Below are 15,130 nucleotides of genomic sequence, written 5' to 3' on the forward strand. Positions count from 1 at the left end.
TATATTGATCTCATGTCTTTAACCCTTTTTTCCTTAAATGTGAAAGGACTTAACAATCCGATCAAAAGACTCAAAATCTTAAAATACACTGAATCTCACCAACCGGATGTGGTCTTTTTCCAGGAGACCCATCTAAATGTGCTGGAAGCCTCCAAGATTGCACCGAAGTGGGCATATCCACCTCTTTTCTCCCCATCTTTGGGTCGTAAAAATGGTGTCCTTACTTTAATACGTAAGAGACCGGACCTCAAAATTGTTTCCTCTGCCCATGATATGGAGGGCAGATGGCTTCAAGTTCAGCTGCTGATAAATAGTGCTCGTTTTTACCTCTATAACATCTATGCACCCAATCAAGACTGCCCAGACTTTTTCGACACTCTCATATCTGTAGTTGGAGCATCTTCAGACGGTCCGTGTATTCTAGGTGGCGACTTTAATCTCATTTTAAGTCCAGAGAAAGATAGGAAATCAAGAACGCCTTATAAAAAACCCAAAGCCTGGCATCATCTTCAGGATTTGCTTTTCCAACTGAAACTACTGGACCCTTGGCGCCTACTACATAAAGATGATTCTACCTTCACATTTTTTTCACCACCACACACATCTTATTCCAGACTAGACTTTTTTCTCATCAGCTACTCCTTGGTGGAGAAATTGAGCAATTCGGACATACTGACATTATCAGTCTCAGATCACTCTGCTATCACATTGTCTTTACATAGTCTCCTTCCATCTAAACCTTGCGGAATGTGGAGATTCAATGCCTCCTTACTGTCTGATCAGATGTTTATAGATCATGTTAATCTTCACATCAGAGAGTTCTTCGAGTTCAATCCTGTGGGTGATACCTCTTGGCAAGTCACCTGGGACGCTTTTAAAGCCTATATAAGAGGCCAGATCATCGCTTATGCATCAAAAAAGAAGAAAGAAGATAGACAACACCTTTTAATCTTGGAAAATAGAATTTCCACTATGGAAAAAGCTCATATTGCAGATATTACCAATCCTGACATATCTGTCCAACTTAGTAAACTCAGGTATGACTACAATTTACATCTTAGCTCTAAGGCTTCAGCTGAAGTATTTTTCCAATCTGCAACTTACTATGCTACCAATAATAAAGCAGGGCATCAATTAGCTAACTATCTGAAGATACTTACAGAGAAGACACAGATACCAGCTATATGTACAGATTCTGCTACCACCTTGACTGATAGTACGGACATATGCAACTACTTTAAGGATTATTACAAGCAACTTTACACCTCGGATAAGCCAGATGTATCATGTGTCAAAGCATATCTCGATCAAATATTGGGTCCTAAACTGGACGAGCATGATAATGTCTCTATCACGCAACCCATACAGCTATCTCAACTCTCTGAATCCTTACAATCGATGGCCAAACGGAAGGCGCCAGGCCCAGACGGTTTAACGGTTGAATTTTATCTGGCGTTCCAAACACTTCTGTTACCACTAATGTTGAAATATTTCCACTATCTCATTGATACAGGATACGCTAAAGGCTCCTTTACTGAAGCTGTGATCATCGTCCTACCAAAACCTGATAAAGATCCGCTGAAGGTGCAAAACTACAGACCTCTATCACTCATCAATATAGACGCTAAACTATTTGCAAAAATTCTGGCGTTAAGACTACAAACGGTACTCCCAAAATTGATCAGTATGGAACAGACTGGTTTCCTGAAAGGCAGACTCTCCAGTGACAACACAAGACTCTTTGCTCACGTACTTTCACTGGCTCCAACATACTTACCTGATGGAATCACAATGTCTCTCGACGCTGAAAAGGCTTTTGACAGAGTGGAGTGGCCTTTTTTATTTCAAACACTACTGTGGTTCGGCTTTTCCAAGGACTCCATCAAAATGATCAAGGTCCTATACTCTAATCCCTCCACTCGACTTCGCATCAACAATGTCTTCTCAGAATCATTCATGCCAACTAGAGGAACAAGACAGGGCTGCCCATTATCGCCTCTGCTATTCAACTTAGCGCTGGAACCTTTACTTATTACTCTGAGGTCGGACCCTCTGATTCAGGGACTCTGCATTGATGATATACATGTTAAAATGACGGCATACGCAGATGACGTTCAACTATATGCCTCTATATCTTCCTTGCCATCTATTATCAATAATATAGATGCCTACTCGAAGGTATCTGGATACAAGCTGAATAGAACCAAGACAGAAGTCATGCCACTAACGGGTAAGCCATGTGGAGATATTATCAAGCAGTTGAATCTAAAATATGCTCCGGATAAACTCAAATACTTAGGGATATATTTTGGTGACTCAATGGAAGAAACCTTGGTTTTGAATACATCTTTGATACTCCAGATCATCAACTCTACTACCTCTAGATGGTCACCACTAAAATTATCATGGTGGGGTCGGTTGGACTCTCTAAAAATGATACTGATTCCGAAAATTACCTACATATTATCAATGATACCTGCTCTTCTTCCGGCGGCATCCTATAAAAAATTCGAATCACTTCTGTCCCAATATCTATGGAACAAGAAGACACCACGCATAGCTTTGAAAAAGCTAAAATGCCACAAGGACGGAGGTGGAGTCAACTTCCCTGACCTCTATTATTATCACTTGGCTTTCATTTGTAGACAGGGCTCCCAGTGGTTGTCTACCAACATAGAAGAACATCCTTCAATTTGGCTTATCCTGGAACGCAAACTTTTTGGTGAACAACATCTAAAATACTTACCATTCCTACAACCGGATCATAAGACTAAAGGCAACCTCGTCATTAATGCTACTAGGATTGCATTACAAACAGTGGACGATCAAGCTCCCCTTTCTTGGAGTGAAACCATGGCTTCACCTATTTGGCGAAACCCACACTTGAAGATTCAGGGTCAATATATAGAATGGCAGTCCTGGCGCAAGCTGGGAATATGGTCCATTCAACATTTGAGAGACAATGACGGATTCGCACCCTTCAACCAATTGATCCAGAAATTTGGTTTGTCCTCAACTCATTACTTTCAGTGGCTACAGTTAATGCATTGTCTAAATACATATCTTAAACACAAAGAACTTTCCAATGATCAGCCTACTATATTACAATGGGTGACCCAATTACAATCTCTCCCAGGCCAAGCATCGCGTTGGTATAAAATCTTACATAATAAGAAATTTACATCACCAACGGTACTTTATGAGATCTGGGCTAGTGATGTTCAACATCCAGACCTAGTACCGGATTGGGAGGATATATGGAGGATATCTTTTAAAGCGATGAAATCTTCAGCTATGTCTCAGCTAACTCTTTTTCTATACCATAGAGTGTACTGGACCCCTGTTAAACTGCACAAAATTAATGTATCTATATCTGATAAATGTTGGTCTTGTACTACACATACTGGCACTTATGCTCATATGATATTCCATTGTTCCTTTCTACAACATTTCTGGAACATGATATGGCTCACCATATGTAAGATCCTACACATTTCTGAACCCATATCTTATAAGGTTATTATATACGGTGCCCCTGCTCTCACATCTCAGTTAGACAAATTTGAAACTAGATTGTTTGCCTGTCTGATTCTCATTGCTTTTAAATCTATATTATCCACCTGGAAAGACTTCTCACTTCTCTCCTATGCCCACTGGTGGAATTCAGTGTGCTTATATACCAAGTTTGAAAAAGTTGCTGCGGAAAAAACTAACTCTCTACCGACTTTCTTGAAAGTATGGACTCCTGTAATAGACTATTGCTCGATATAGAGTCATAAATTAACTCGATTAAGCCTTCACAGCCTTACATATTGTGTATACTTACCTTTTTGACCTCTCACCGATGATAGTAAATGTGTGAACTTGTTCATAATTTTGATACTCACTGCTAGTTAAATTCAGATGGTCTCAATTGTAATTTTTGCTATTGATGTTTACATTTGTTCATGTTATGGTTTTATTTCTGTTTTTGAAATATACAATAAAAAGATGGAACTTAAAAAAAAGATTTCCACAAGTAAGTGTTTAACCATGGCTAAAGCTCCTTTAGAAGGGATCTTGGTCCTCTTTGGGCAAACTTTCCATTGGGGGAACAGAGACAAGAAAGCATTCCACTCAATGAAATATCTTCTCTGTTATTTATTCCAGCTATGGGATGATTGGCTTTTACTCTCGATATGTACAGATTAGAATATAATATAAGAAGATGAGGTGTCCTGTGGGTCAGAGCAAGAGTCCACCTAGCCCCAAATCCTGTTTCCAACAGTGGCAATCCAGGTTACAAGGACCTGGCAGAGTTCCAAAAAGCAGCCAGATTTTAGAGTATTAAACTGTTAGAGAGCAGATTCTTAACAAAAATTCTAGCTTTAGAAGCTTACTTTAACACAATAATGCTGCAGAGAGGGATTAGACTAAATTGATCCCTTCCCCCGCCTCTTCTTAATGTAGTTTTAGAGTCCTGGGCTCTTGCAATTAAGCAAAATAAAGATGCACAAAATGTAATAACTAAATTGCAAGAGACCAGGACTCTAAAACAAAGATACATATATGTTGACAACTTACATATATACAGTAAGTTGTCAACATATGCAGATTGAATTATTGCTTTAATGGTAGTGGATTCCATACCCAGGCTTTTGAATTCAGTTGAATGATTTTCTTAAATTTCTGGTTAGAAAATGTGGACTTGGGCTTGAGCTTTAAAAGATGCAGGAGGGAGAGATGTTAGAAGTTTTTAGCTGGCGGAGCCTGAAGATCCACAGCAGCTTCATCAGAGGTGTGTTGCTTCTTGGTGAGCCTGAGCCCAAAATGGGGGGGCTGGGCTCACCATGGCTACACCACTGGCACTGAGGCAAATTTTATAATGGCATTTGGGTACCAAGATTCCACTATAAAATACTAGTGTTAGTCAGTATCTACATTTAGATATGCCCACTTACACCATGTCAATAGTAGGTATAAAAAATGCACAGGTCCAAATGCATCACTTTGATGTGTACCTTAAAGCATTCTATGATAGGGTTACCAGATTTCTTAATTTAAAAAAGAGAACACGTGGCCCCGCCTCATTCTACCATGTTCCGCCGCCAGCCCCGCCCCCTCACAGACTTCGCCTCTTCTTCCCCAAGTCGGGGCCCGCATCTAGAGGGCCTCCAAGCATGGGTGGATGTGAAGCAATGACATCGTATGCATGCGCGCATTCATGTGATATCATTGTGTCACACCTGCGTGTGCTCGGAGGATCTCCTGACGTGGCCTTGAACTCAGGGTCTTCCAAAACCCAGACAAACTGCCGGGTTTTGGAAATTAATCTGGGCACCCAGACATCCTCTTAAAAGAGAACATATCTGGAATTTCCTGGACCGCTTGTAACCCTATTCTATGAGGTTCATGTGTAATTGATATTCCCACCCAAGCTCCTCCCTTGTGAACACCTCCTCGCGTTTCTGAACACTAGTGGTCAGCCCTACTTCGTTCTACAAGCCGACATTTGCAATTTGGAAACCAATTCCACCATAACAGCGTATTATTTAACAACCGGACCCTTGAGAAAGGCTTTTGTTAGCCGAAACACGGCCTGTGTCGGGTCTGTTAGTTTTTAATACGGTCGATGTGGATATTTCTCTTGATATTGTTTGAACAAATAAAGGAAGGTCAAGAACATTGTATCTCATCCACAGCTTGTTTTGTTGTTGGATTGCTCCTTTTCCTATGGAACATTGTTTGTTTTGTTGTTGGATTGCTCCTTTTCCTATGGAACATTGTTTGTTTTGTTGTTGGATTGCTCCTTTTCCTATGGAACATTGGGTCTTCCTGTTTTTTGCTTCTCTGAGTCTAAGCCAGTTGCTGACTTTTAGGGTGCTACTCAAATAGCACCAAGCACACACCCCTCAAATAGCACCAAGCAAAGTGCTAGTATTCTTTAATATAGGGGTGCCAATGGCACTTTGCCATTGGCATGCTTATATTATAGAATACTAGCACTTAGGAGGATACATGCATGGTGACAAATTAACTTTAAATTTGGCCCCAAGTTATAGAATGAAGGAGAAAGGGGATATGATTTAGGATGGCTTCCAGTGGACTAATGCGGTTGCTTTTGGTGAGATTTAGGCAGGACATCAGAGGTGACCATGGATAAAAACATAAGCATCTTGGTCTCTGAGCTCAATTGCCACTGAAGCTCATTGTGACTCTGGGCAAGTCACTTATTTTGTACATGGGGTGATGGAGGATTAAGTACCTGCATATAATATGTAAACCACTTTGGTTGTATACGGAAAGGTGGTAGAAATCCTGCCACTGCAGCTCATTGAGGTGATGATATGTCAAATCCTGCCACTGCAGCTCATTGTGATTCTGAGCAAGTCACTTATTTTGTACTTGGGGCAATGGAGGAATAAGTACCTGCATAAAATATGTAAATCTGGGCAAGTCACTTAATCCTCCATTGCCCCAAGTACAAAATAAGTAACTACAGAAAGGTGGTATATCAAATCCCACCCCCTTTCCCTTTCTATAGGTGGTATGTCAAATCCCACCTCTTTTCCCTTTTTTTTTTTTAGAGATTTAAGAACATAAGAATTACCACTGCTGGGTCAGACAAGTAGTCCATTGTGCCCAGCAGTCCGCTCACGCAGCGGCCCTTAGGTCAAAGACCAGTGGCCTAACTGAGACTAGCCTTACCTGCATACGTTCTGGTTCAACAGGAACTTGTCTAACTTTGTCTTGAATCCCTGGAGGGTGCTTTCCCCTACAACAGTCTCCGGAAGAGCATTCCAGATTTCTACCACTCTCTGGGTGAAGAAGAACTTCCTTACGTTTGAACAGAATCTATCCCCTTTTAACTTTAGAGAGTGCCCTTTCGTTCTCTCTACCTTGGAGAGGGTGAACAACCTGTCTTTATCTACTAAGTCTATTTCCTTCATTATCTTGAATGTTTCGATCATGTCCCCTCTCAATCTCCTCTTTTCAAGGGAGAAGAGGCCCAGTTTCTCTAATCTCTCACTAGATAGAAGCTACTCAGGGCCATCTTAACCTGTGGACCAGGTGACGCTCTAGCCCAGGGCACCTCATGTTGCAGGGTCTTTCAGTGAAATGGCTAGTTCTTTGTGAACTGGGGAATACAAACATTATCATCACTCTCCATGAACAGTATGCAATTGATTTATTTCAGTATTTACTGTATATTCCGCTCTATTGTTCACTGCCAGGTGGAGAGAAATGGAATCAGGAGTCTTTCAGCTACTTGATAAACCAAGGGACCACACATTTATATAAAACAGTAATGAGTAATAAATCATTGTGTATGTCTTAAGTGAAACTGGATTTAGCAGGATAAGCTGGAATTGTTCTTATGAGAAAGAAACGAATTAGGCTTATTGTGTTAGCTTTTCCCTGTGAAATGTCTAATTCGACCTAATAATTCCACGGTAAGAGAATATTCTTTCAGGAGAGCAAAATGAAAAATACGTTGTGAGAACTGGCATTGGTAAAATAGAGGGAATCAAAAGCTTGTTGATCCGAAATGAATACGGTTGTATAGAGATAAACAAGGATGCCAACAGGTGAAAGAGGTTTTTTTGGCACTTGTCAGATTAACAAAATGAGGCAGTTATGTAATTGTTATATAACCAAAAGGCCTGTTTGCTTGATTTCCCCTTGCTCAATTCAATTTGGTTCAGGTTTTGCATCCTTTCATAAGCTCTGTCTTTAATTTCACATGCTTCTAAAATATAATGCCATCACTGGGACAGTGGCTCTTGTTAACAGAGTCACAAAAATGATTTAGGGGCAGAGTTTGGGCACACAAAGTGCTCTTCTTCATGCTCAGGTCCATTCAAATGGACTCACATGAAATTACCCAGGTGCCGAATCCTCTCACAATAGAATGCTATGGAGAAGGAGCCAGGATGCTACAACAAATCTGAGTTGTTGTAGCCTTACTTTGATTGGCTCAGGCACTGACAGGATGTCTTAACAGCTCAGACACCCCTCCCCCTGCAAATTAAAAAAAGACCCCTGATTAATGAGGGAGGGAAGAGAAGTCCTGTGCAGGAAAAGCCAGGTGAAGATCCCTGAGAATGAAGACCCCTGAGAATTTCCCCAATATAGCAGAAACAGGTCAATACAGCTAAGACCTAAAATAGTTGCTGAAAGAGCAAAATGGACACTGACTAGAAACTGTCATCTCTGAAAGACACTTCTGCTTTCTTGAAAGCAGGGTCAAACAGAAAGCACAGCTGGAGAGAAAAACAATTCTACTGAAAGAGATCTTAGCCCTATAGTGGTATAATAAGCTTATGGAAGTTTTACAAGAAAGATGAATGCTGTGCAGGAAACAAGGGATATGAGAATGCAAGAGAGCTGACCACAAAACTGAAAAGCCGTTAGGCCCAGGTGCTCAAGGGAGGTTCTTGATATATTAAAAAATAATAGCTAAAAAAAAAAAAATTAGCTCCTGACAAAACCCCCTAACAACCCTCCTGCTCTGTACCTTTCAGAAAAAGGCTGGCAGGAGGGATGCCTACTCCCTCTAGCTGGCAGGCCCACCTATTCAAAACTGTGACCTTCCCCTTCTTATTGGAGAGGCCCTAGGCACCTGAGCCAATCAGAGCCTTAGGCCCATACCAGTGAACTAATAAAACATGCATGTGCATTTGTTATATCATGATCAAATGTTCATTTCTGTCATGGTGCTTCATGTGCTTCTATATAACCATTCTTGATTCATGCACAATAATAGATGGGTCAGAGTGGGCAGCTTAGATGTTAGCAGCACAGACATGAATTTAGAATACCTATACTTATGGCCTCGTGCCACATCCTCATGATGGATTCAAGGCTCTTTGAGGCAGTGATAATGTCTTTGAACTACTCTCTTTGTGGCAGTGATAGAGAGAAGTTTGAGGTAGTGATAAGACACAGTACGTATTACCTCCTTTTATAGCCCTTTCACACCTCTTCACATGGCATATAACAGGGGCAGGCAATTCCAGTCCTTGAGAGCCGGAGTCAGTTCAGGTTTTCAGGATAGCCACAATAAATATGCATGAGATAGATTTGCATCTCAAGGAGGCAGTGCCTGCAAATCCATCTCATACATATTCATTGTAATTACCTACCCCTGGCCTATATCAATACTATATGTCCATCCTTGTTTCCAAGTGATGTGGGATATAGATGCTGACCATGGCTCCTCACCCCTGTAGGCCAACTCCAGACATGTGCAGAAGCAGCCTACACTAATAGGCTGCTTCTCTACGCCATAGGCACATATAGTATATGTATATTGTGTACATTGCCGGTTAGCACCATATGCTTGAAATGCACTACCCAAGGAAATTAGAAAAGTAAATTCTAAAAATTCTACAAAATTTCCTTTTAAAGATGATATTAGAGAATGACAATCATTCTTCAATCTTCAATTACAAACCTCCCCTTCAAATTTGTCCCCATCCACACAGGAACTCAATTTTCCTGTCCTGTCCCTGTCCCATTCCTGTAAGCTCTGCCTTAACTGCACAAGCCTTGACCATTTATGATTTTAAAGTGTTTGAGGCTTGTGCAGATGAGGACAGAGCTTGCAGGAATGGGGCAGGGACAGGAAAAGAACTCACAGGGATGGGATGGGAAAATGGGGACAAATTTTTCCCCTTCCCCACAGGAACTTGGAAAAATTTGTCCCCGTGTCATTCTCAGAAATCAACACTCTTAAGGTATAACCAAGGTATAACCAAGGCTAATAGTACAATGTTTTTTCTCTCATTTCATGGAGATAATAGGAGTATGAATGGATTTCTGGTTGAATGTCTTTCTTTTGGATGTAGTTAGGTATTTAAAAGAGGAAAAGGAACTCCATTAAAATAATAGTAAACTTAGTTTTTGGAAACTGTAAACCACCCTGATCCGATAAGTTTGGGTTACCATATGGCTCCAGAAAAAGGAGGATGGATTGAGACATCCGGGTTTTACTTCCATAGCTTTCAGTAGAAGTAAAACCCAAATGTCTAATCCATTCTCTTTTTTTCTGGAGCTTTATAGTAACCCTACCGATAAGGCTGGGAGGTATATCAAGCTTTTCAATAAAACATAAACCATTACATCTTATAGACTATTCAAGTTGTAATAGTTTGAATTTACAAGCAACTTATGATAGTTTTTTGGATATCTAAAGATGAGAATATTTACTTTATAAGCTTATATTATCTTATTACATTTTATAGGAAAAATTTTATTCATTCTGTAATTGAATGAACTTATATGTAATACATTTTAGCTTTATGGTTAAATCTTAGGATAAGAATTGAAAATAACCTTTTCACAATGATTAATTCTTTTATAGAGTGTGTATATATATATGTGTGTGTGTGTGTATATATATGTACATATATATAATTATTTATAATACTTTTAATTTTTAATGTAAAGATGAAATAATATGGGAAACATTTAAAGTAATTGATTTTTAACCTTTTTATGATTTTTTTTATAGATTTGATTATCAGATATATATTATATTTATGGTTAATAGTTGATTGTTTAATGATAATTATATTCATTTAGAGGCTGGGTTTGGGAAGGAGTGGGGGAACATAGGGAGGGCTCTAGATTTTGGGTTTTTACAAAGTCAAAATATGAGTTTAAATTTTATGAGTAATTATTTAAGGGGTTGGGGTAGGCAGTTAGGTTGGATTTGGGGGTGGAAGGGATGGGATAGATGGTGGTGGAGAATTTTGATTTTGTGGTGGAATGGGGGGAAGGTTTGGATAATAAAAGTATGTGGGGTAATGGGGAGTTGGGAAAGAGGTTTTGGATGGAAGTTGATAAAAAAGATTTCCTTTTTCTATTTGACATGGGATGTGGAGGAGATTCAAAACGAATGCTAGGAAGTTTTTCTTTACCCAGCGTGTGGTGGACACCTGGAATGCGCTTCCAGAGAACGTAATAGGACAGAGTACGGTACTGGAGTTCAAGAAATGATTGGACAATTTCCTGCTGGAAAAAGGGATAGAGGGGTATAGATAGAGGGCTACTGCACAGGTCCTGGACCTGTGCGTGAGCGGACTGCTGGGCACGATGGACCTCGGGTCTTACCCAGTGGAGGCATTGCTTATGTTCTTATGATTACCTTGGAATATTATTTTATTTGGTATGGATGGGGACTGGTGGCTGGGACAGTTCTATCTATTGTTGTGATTTTAATTTTCAATTTTTATAATATCTTTTTTGTACAAGGATTCCTATGGTTTTAAAAAATCATTACTTGGAATGTGGGGGGTATTTCCTCTACATTAAAAAGAAAAAAGATTTTGCAAAGCTTAAATAGACATAATGCATCTATTGTTTTTTTTTTTTTTTACAAGAGACTCATTTGACATCACAAGAACATTCTAAACTTCTTACTTGGCGAGTGGGTGATTATATTGAAGCACCAGCCCTTCATAGAAAGACTGGGGTAATTATTCATTTCCATAAAAAAATAAATGTTGAAAAGATACATATTAATGTGGATTTAGAAAGTCGTTATATTATAGCAAATGTTAAGATTAATGGGGTTAATGTTTTGCTTTGTAATTTATACGCTCCTAATTCTTATGATTAAAGTTTTTTACTACAATTTTAAATTACTTTTTGCAACAAGATTCTTGTCCTATTGTGATAGGGGGAGATTTTAATAGGGTGGCAGGTCCAATGATAGGCAACAGATAAATTGGATGTAACTAAAGGGATCCCTTTATTTCGTGAGTCTTTAAATTTATTGGATATATGGAGGGTGCTACATCCATTAGATGGAGATTATACTCAATGTTCCAGGGCTCATAATACTCATTCCAGGATTGACTATCTCCTTTGTTCTGATATTTTATTTTCCAAAATTCAAGATTCTGGTATAGGACCTACAGAGATTTCAGATCATGCCTTTGTTTGGGCTACATTGTCTTTGGTTTCTGAATCTCTGAGTCTTCCTCAATGGAGATTTCCATTAGATTTATACCATGATGTTAAATTTCAAAAACATATTCTTGATTGTTGGAATTCTTATCAGATTAATAATGAACAACAAAAAATTATCCTACTTTGTTTTGGGAAACAGCTAAGGCAGTAATGAGGGGAGAAATAATTGCTTATTCTAGTCAAACAAAGAAATCGCGTGATAGGGCTATATTACGTTTAGAAAAGCAATTAATTAAAATTAGAGGAATTCAAACTAGATGTCCTTCAGATGATAATTTGGCTCAATTATTAGCTATTCAAATTCAATTGAATGAACTTCTTCATCAGAGGGCTGTTAAATCTGTGAAATATTATCAATATCAATTGTATAAATATGGTAATAAATCAGGGAAATTATTAGCTCGTTTGGTGAAGGAAGGTATGGGTTGACTAGGGTTTTGCGGATTAGATCGGTCCAGGGTCAATTTTTTATAAAAGATAATATTGGGAAAGCATTTCAGAGTTATTATTCTTCTTTGCTTGCTAATAGCCAAGATATAGGATTATCAAGTGATACTTATTTGTCCAGTTTAGAATTACCTTGTATTAGAGAAGATGAGCAGACATTGTTGAATTGTCCTATAGGGGAAGAAGAGTTATTGTTGGCCATACAGCAAAGCCCGTTATGTAAAGCACCTGGTATAGATGGTTATAGAGCAGAATTTTATAAAATTCTTGGTAATAACATAGCGACTCCTTTAGTGATGATGTTTAATAATCAGATTGACAAACAAATTTTACCTAAAACTCTTTGTCAGTCTCAAATAATAGTATTTCCAAAGCAGGGTAAAGATCCTTCTAAGGTAAAATCATATAGGCCGATTTCTTTGATTTGCTATGAAGCTAAACTATTGGCTAAGATTTTGGCTAATAGACTACCAAAGTTGTTGCCTAATTTGATTTCTGAGCCTCAAGTTGGATTTGTAAAAGGACGTACAGCGGTTAAAAATATTAGATCTATATTATATTCATTAGAGTGGGTACGTTATAAGAATATACCATCTTTATTGATTAGTTTTGATGCTGAGAAAGCCTTTGATAGAGTTAGATGAGAGTTTTTGTTTGCTGTTTTAACTAAATATGGTATCACAGGTTATTTTCAAGATGCTATTAAAACCCTTTATTCAGATATTCAGGCTAGAGTTTTTGTTAATGGATGCCTTTCAGAATTTTTTACAGTGGAACAAGGCACGAGACAAGGATGTCCTTTGTCTCCGTTACTGTTTGTGTTGAACCTGGATCCGTTGATTCGTGAGATTCTGGCTAATCCAGATATTCGCGGTGTAGCTAGATCTTCTACTTTTAAAATAGCTGCTTTTACAGACGATATTTTAGTACATTTAACTATTCCTAAGATTTCCTTACAATCTCTATTGGAAAGTTTTGCTGAGTATGATTTTTCAGGATTCAAATTAAATATGGATAAATCTGAAGCTTTGGCTACTAATGATAGTTTAAGATTATAGTGGGGTCCTAATTTTCCTCTTAGATGGATGGAAGATAAATTTAAATATTTGGGAATTTATATTCCTATAGATTCTAAATTTTTATATAGTTCTAATATTTCCAATTTGATGAGTTACACAAAACAAAAGTTATTAAAACGGCAGTCTTTGCCTTTATCCTTAGGTGGGCGTATCGCTCTTTTTAAAATGGTTATTTTTCCTAAATGGTTATATACATTACAAATGCTTCCCCTAGAATTGACAAATAAAGATTGGCAGAAATTAAGAGCAGTTATTACTAAATTTTGTTGGGATGGGAAAAAGCCAAAATTATCTTTTGATTTTTTACTAGGTTCAGGAACATGGGGTGGCATGGGTCTTCCTGATCTTCGGATTTATGGGAAGGCTTGCTTATGACATATTAGGGATTGTGTGTTTGATGATGTTTTATTTTCTCCTATATTATATGAAAAAAGCCTTCTATTACCCTTTTCATTTATTATATCTTCTTCAGATACATCCATCTAAATTACCAATCCATTTTAAAGGTAATCCTATTTTATCTTCAATGAGGTCAGTTTGGGGAAATTTAATTAAATTATGGAGATTGTAGCGTGGCCGGCCCTCGAGGCTTGCGGTAACCGGCCCACGCTTAAAATATTCTCCCCAGCGTGCTTCCCCAAGAGGGAGGAAGTCCCTGTTTGTGAATAAACTTATCCTATGTGCATAAACAGCATGGCCTCACACAGGTAAGTAATGAAAATAAAGAAATCAAATTTATTGTTCAACTGAACAGGTCCAAGCAAAAATGCATAAAAAGAAAATGGACTCAAAAGATCTTGGTCATCATAATGAAAACAAAATAATATGATGGTTACCAGCCTGGTCTGGATAACTTTCCCAAAGTTCATTTATCAATGTCCCAGGTATAACAGAGTCTCTGACAGTCCTTGACTCTCCCAGAGTCTTACTTGTAAATTGACAAACCGGCTCCTTGTTACCAAGAGCAAAATAACCTGCAAACCCTTTTCTAAGGTGCTGGGCAAAACATGCCCCAGCTTTCAGGATATTCACCTCTTATGAAAAGAAATTGCTGAGGTTCTTTTCATAGCAGCCATCTTGGCAAAAGAGAAAAAAAAAACTTCTCATCCAAGCAAACACTTTGCTAGCATACATCCCTTTAGCTAGCAAGCTCAAGGAAAATCCTTATGCCCAGCAGAAATGGAAACATTCAAAAAAATATAAACTCAGAAAGCAACTCAAACTAATTAATATTCATTTCTTCAAGCAATCCCACCTCTGGTAAAGCACTGCAATCCTTTGCTTCATAATCTGGGGTTACCAGGGTTGTTCCTTCTGGTTCAGAGTCCAGCATTTCAATGTCCTTTGGCTCTGGGGGACTTGGAGGCTCCTTCCACCTGAGAGCTTCTCCTCTGTCTCCCTTCCTCCTGGTCAGCCAGCTCTCCAAATGGTGCAAAGCTGCTGTACCACGCCCAGCCCTACTCAGGGGTTGAACTTCCTTCAGCTGAGGCTGCCTTCTGCCCTGTTTAGCCAGCCTCTTACAAAATGGAGGATTTAAAGCGGCCCTGCCAGATTTCACCAGGCTGTGTTCTGCAGCAGGTCTGAACTCAGCCTGTGCTTCCTGGTCTTGTTCCTGCCTATCAGGTACACAGTGATTAGCCCGGACC

At 38.8% G+C, this 15,130-nt stretch overlaps 1 protein-coding gene across 1 annotated transcript in view; it reads right to left on the bottom strand.

The window, feature by feature from the left end:
• The window catches only part of LOC117357417 (sulfotransferase 6B1-like), a 37,272-nt gene extending 22,401 nt beyond the window's left edge, over positions 1 to 14,871 (bottom strand). The window contains exon 1 of the mRNA XM_033937958.1: positions 14,740 to 14,871. The gene's annotated coding sequence lies outside the window, so the exon portion shown is untranslated. The remainder of the gene's footprint in view (positions 1 to 14,739) is intronic.
• Between the last annotated feature and the right edge of the window lie 259 nt (positions 14,872 to 15,130).

Source organism: Geotrypetes seraphini, chromosome 3 (assembly GCF_902459505.1).
Source record: "Geotrypetes seraphini chromosome 3, aGeoSer1.1, whole genome shotgun sequence".
Lineage (NCBI taxonomy): Eukaryota > Metazoa > Chordata > Amphibia > Gymnophiona > Dermophiidae > Geotrypetes > Geotrypetes seraphini.